Genomic DNA, 5,649 nt, shown 5'->3' with positions numbered 1-5,649 from the left:
GGTTGCACCACGGCAGGATCTTTCTGAAGTCCTTTGGTCAGCCCAGGTTAGGTTGCACCACGGCAGGATCTTTCTGGAGTCCTTTGGTCAGCCCAGGTTAGGTTGCACCACGGCAGGGTCTTTCTGAAGTCCTTTGGTCAGCCCAGGTTAGGTTGCACCACGGCAGGGTCTTTCTGAAGTCCTTTGGTCAGCCCAGGTTAGGTTGCACCACGGCAGGGTCTTTCTGAAGTCCTTTGGTCAGCCCAGGTTAGGTTGCACCACGGCAGGGTCTTTATGGAGTCCTTTGGTCAGCTTAGGTTAGGTTGCACCACGGCAGGGTCTTTCTGAAGGACATGTGATTTTAAAGAGGATGATTGAAGTCCTTTGGTCAGCCCAGGTTAGGTTGCACAACGGCAGGGTCTTTCTGAAGGACATGTGATTTTAAAGATGATGATGTTTACTTTGCTGGAGAGACTCAGATAAGAACAGAGGTGGGACCTATACAGCGTGAGTTCATATAGAGGTAAGTCAAAAGATGGGACCAAAGTATCGCATTGAAAAATATTAATAGGAATCATTCAAGGCAATTTGAAAAATAAATGTTTTCAGCTGAGTTTTGAGAATGATCTGCACAATCCTCTCTCTTCCCTCCCCTCTCTCATAACTCTATCCTGTCCTCTCTCTTCCCTCCCCTCTCTCATAACTCTATACTGTCCTCTCTCTTCCCTCCCCTCTCTCGTAACTCTATCCTGTCCTCTCTCTTCCCTCCCCTCTCTCATAACTCTATCCTGTCCGCTCTCTTCCCTTCCCCCTCTCATAACTCTATCCTGTCCTCTCTCTTCCCTCCCCTCTCTCATAACTCTATCCTGTCCGCTCTCTTCCCTTCCCCCTCTCATAACTCTATCCTGTCCTCTCTCTTCCCTCCCCTCTCTCATAACTCTATCCTGTCCTCTCTCTTCCCTCCCCTCTCTCATAACTCTATCATGTCCGCTCTCTTCCCTTCCCCCTCTCATAACTCTATCCTGTCCTCTCTCTTCCCTCCCCTCTCTCATAACTCTATCCTGTCCTCTCTCTTCCCTCCCCTCTCTCATAACTCTATCCTGTCCTCTCTCTTCCCTCCCCTCTCATAACTCTATCCTGTCCTCTCTCTTCCCTCCCCTCTCTCATAACTCTATCCTGTCCTCTCTCTTCCCTCCCCTCTCTCATAACTCTATCCTCTCCTCTCTCTTCCCTCCCCCATCTCATAACTCTATCCTGTCCTCTCTCTTCCCTCCCCTCTCTCATAACCCTATCCTGTCCTCTCTCTTCCCTCCCCCCTCTCATAACTCTATCCTGTCCTCTCTCTTCCCTCCCCTCTCATAACTCTATCCTGTCCTCTCTCTTCCCTCCCCTCTCTCATAACTCTATCCTGTCCTCTCTCTTCCCTCCCCTCTCTCATAACTCTATCCTGTCCTCTCTCTTCCCTCCCCTCTCTCGTAACTCTATCCTGTCCTCTCTCTTCCCTCCCCTCTCTCATAACTCTATCCTGTCCGCTCTCTTCCCTTCCCCCTCTCATAACTCTATCCTGTCCTCTCTCTTCCCTCCCCTCTCTCATAACCCTATCCTCTCCTCTCTCTTCCCTCCCCCCTCTCATAACTCTATCCTGTCCTCTCTCTTCCCTCCCCTCTCTCATAACTCTATCCTGTCCTCTCTCTTCCATCCCCCATCTCATAACTCTATCCTGTCCTCTCTCTTCCCTCCCCTCTATCATAACCCTATCCTGTCCTCTCTCTTCCCTCCCCTCTCCCCTCTCTCATAACTCTATCCTGTCCTCTCTCTTCCCTTCCCTCTCTCATAACTCTATCCTGTCCTCTCTCTTCCCTCCCCTCTCTCATAACTCTATCCTGTCCTCTCTCTTCCCTTCCCCCTCTCATAACTTGATCCTGTCCTCTCTCTTCCCTCCCCTCTCTCTTCCCTCCTCTCTCTTCCTCCTATCTCTCTTCCTACTATCTCTCTTCCTCCCCTCTCTCTTCCTCCCCTCTCTCTTCCTCCCCTCTCTCTTCCTCCCCTCTCTCTTCCTCACCTCTCTCTTCCTCCTCTCTCTCTTCCTCCTCTCTCTCTTCCTCCTATCTCTCTTTCTCCCCTCTCTCTTCCTCCTATCTCTCTTCCTACTATCTCTCTTCCTCCCCTCTCTCTTCCTCCTCTCTCTCTTCCTCCTCTCTCTCTTCCTCCTCTCTCTCTTCCTCCTATCTCTCTTTCTCCCCTCTCTCTTCCTCACCTCTCTCTTCCTCCTCTCTCTCTTCCTCCTCTCTCTCTTCCTCCTATCTCTCTTTCTCCCCTCTCTCTTCCTCACCTCTCTCTTCCTCCTTTCTCTCTTTCTCGTTCTATGTTTTATTTGGTCAGGGTGTGATCTGAGTGGGCATTCTATTCGGATGTCTTGTTTGTCTGTTTCTGTGTTTGGGCCTGATATGGTTCTCAATCAGAGGCAGGTGTTAGTCATTGTATCTGATTGGGAGCCATATTTAGGTAGCCTGTTTTGTGTTGGGTTTTGTAGGTGGTTGTCTCCTGTGTCAGTTTGTACCACACGGGACTGTTTTGGGTTTTCACGGTTCTTGTTTTGTAGTTTATTCATGTGTAGTTTCATTATTAAAGAACCATGAATTATAACCACGCTGCATTTTGGTCCGCCTCTCCTTCCCAGGAGGAATCTCGTTACATTCTCTCCTCTCTCTTTCTCTCCTCTCTATTTCTCTCCTCTCTCTTCCTCCCCTCTCTCTTCACTCCCCTCTCTCTTCACTCCCCTCTCTCTTCCTCCTATATCTCTTTCTCTCCTCTCTTTCGCTCCTCTCTTCCTTCCCGCTCTCTTCACTCTCCTCTCTCTTCCTCCCTCCCTCCCCTCTCTCTTCTTCCCCTCTCTCTTTCTTCCCCTCTCTCTTCCTTCACCTCTCTCTTCCTCCCCTCTCTTCCTCCCCTCTCTCTTCACTCATAACTCACTTTCTTCACCATCAGTGATGGGATGACCAGGGTGTAATTCCCTGACACTCTTCCATCCACCATGCACCATGGCACCATCCACCATCCACCATGCACCATGCACCATCCACCATCCACCATCCACCTTGCACCATCCACCATCCACCATGCACCATCCACCATGCACCATCCACCATGCACCATCCACCATGCACCATCCACCATGCACCATCCACCATGCACCATGCACCATCCACCATGCACCATCCACCATGCACCATCCACCATCCACCATCCACCATGCACCATCCACCATGCACCATCCACCATCCACCATCCACCATGCACCATCCACCATCCACCATCCACCATGCACCATCCACCATGCACCATCCACCATGCACCATCCACCATGCACCATCCACCATCCACCATGCACCATCCACCATGCACCATCCATCATGTACATTTGTTTGCCAGTGAGATTTTCCTCAGAGGTGTTTTCACACGGCTATTCTAACTCTAAATCTGCCAGTATGCAACTCTTCTCCACTGGGGTCAGTGTTAAAGCAAGGCACTGCATTTTCTCCCAATGAGCAATTGCCTCGGGCCTCACTTCCATCAACTCCCTGTAAACACATTGCTGGGGCTCCAGTACCATTAAAACAAAAGATATCTTGTCCTCAGTGGTGAAGTTGGTGATACGTAGAGTGGAGCTGTTCTCAATCATTTGCCATACCATTTCATCCTCCAAGAAAGGTGCTAGGGAACTAATGATGTCCCAAATGTTCAAATATAACCACCGGACGGACGGTCACATTGTCACCACCCCTTGCCGTCCCACACAACAGGTCTACTGTCTCTCCTAACTGGATAAATGGCACAACTGGCTTCTTGCCTGTAGTTCTGCAAACGGTGAGGTCTATGTTCTTCTGTTTGGACCCTGTGCCATTTGTCCAGCACACCTTGTAATGCCCAGAGTTTGACTGAGTGAGGTTGTTGATCTGGAGATAAGAATTGTTCCTCAGATTCACAGATAGCTTTTAGACGATCCCATAAGTCTGCATCCAGGGTGGAATTCTCAGGTGAAGGGTTAGAGGTATTCACAGCATCAGACTCTCTTCAGGTGAAGGGTTACAAATCAAATCAAATTTTATTTGTCACATACACATGGTTAGCAGATGTTAATGCGAGTGTAGCGAAATGCTTGTGCTTCTAGTTCCGGCAATGCAGTAATAACAAGTAATCTAACTAACAATTCCAAAACTACTGTCTTGTACACAGTGTAAGGGGATAAAGAATATGTACATAAGGATATATGAATGAGTGATGGTACAGAGCAGCATAGGCAAGATACAGTAGATGGTATCGGGTACAGTATGTATAAATGAGATGAGTATGTAAACAAAGTGGCATAGTTTAAAGTGGCTAGTGATACATGTATTACATAAGGATACAGTCAATGATATAGAGTACAGTATATACGTATGCATATGAGATGAATAATGTAGGGTAAGTAACATTATATAAGGTAGCATTGTTTAAAGTGGCTAGTGATATATTTACATCATTTCCCATCAATTCCCATTATTAAAGTGGCTGGAGTTGAGTCAGTGTCAGTGTGTGTGTTGGCAGCAGCCACTCAGTGTTAGTGGTGGCTGTTTAACAGTCTGATGGCCTTGAGATAGAAGCTGTTTTTCAGTCTCTCGGTCCCAGCTTTGATGCACCTGTACTGACCTCGCCTTCTGGATGATAGCGGGGTGAACAGGCAGTGGCTCGGGTGGTTGATGTCCTTGATGATCTTTATGGCCTTCCTGTGACATCGGGTGGTGTAGGTGTCCTGGAGGGCAGGTAGTTTGCCCCCGGTGATGCGTTGTGCAGACCTCACTACCCTCTGGAGAGCCTTAGGGCGGTGCAGTTGCCATACCAGGCGGTGATACAGCCCGCCAGGATGCTCTCGATTGTGCATCTGTAGAAGTTTGTGAGTGCTTTTGGTGACAAGCCGAATTTCTTCAGCCTCCTGAGGTTGAAGAGGCGCTGCTGCGCCTTCTTCACGATGCTGTCTGTGTGAGTGGACCAATTCAGTTTGTCTGTGATGTGTATGCCGAGGAACTTAAAACTTGCTACCCTCTCCACTACTGTTCCATCGATGTGGATAGGGGGGTGTTCCCTCTGCTGTTGACTGAAGTCCACAATCATCTCCTTAGTTTTGTTGACGTTGAGTGTGAGGTTATTTTCCTGACACCACACTCCGAGGGCCCTCACCTCCTCCCTGTAGGCCGTCTCGTTGTTGTTGGTAATCAAGCCTACCACTGTTGTGTCGTCCGCAAACTTGATGATTGAGTTAGAGGCGTGCGTGGCCACGCAGTCGTGGGTGGACAGGGAGTACAGGAGAGGGCTCAGAACGCACCCTTGTGGGGCCCCAGTGTTGAGGATCAGCGGGGAGGAGATGTTGTTGCCTACCCTCACCACCTGGGGGCGGCCCGTCAGGAAGTCCAGTACCCAGTTGCACAGGGCGGGGTCGAGACCCAGGGTCTCGAGCTTGATGACGAGCTTGGAGGGTACTATGGTGTTGAATGCCGAGCTGTAGTCGATGAACAGCATTCTCACATAGGTATTCCTCTTGTCCAGATGGGTTAGGGCAGTGTGCAGTGTGGTTGAGATTGCATCGTCTGTGGACCTATTTGGGCGGTAAGCAAATTGGAGTGGGTCTAGGGT

This window comes from Oncorhynchus mykiss, chromosome 2 (genome assembly GCF_013265735.2).
Source record: "Oncorhynchus mykiss isolate Arlee chromosome 2, USDA_OmykA_1.1, whole genome shotgun sequence".
NCBI lineage: Eukaryota > Metazoa > Chordata > Actinopteri > Salmoniformes > Salmonidae > Oncorhynchus > Oncorhynchus mykiss.
Note: the sequence above shows the minus strand (reverse complement) of the source record.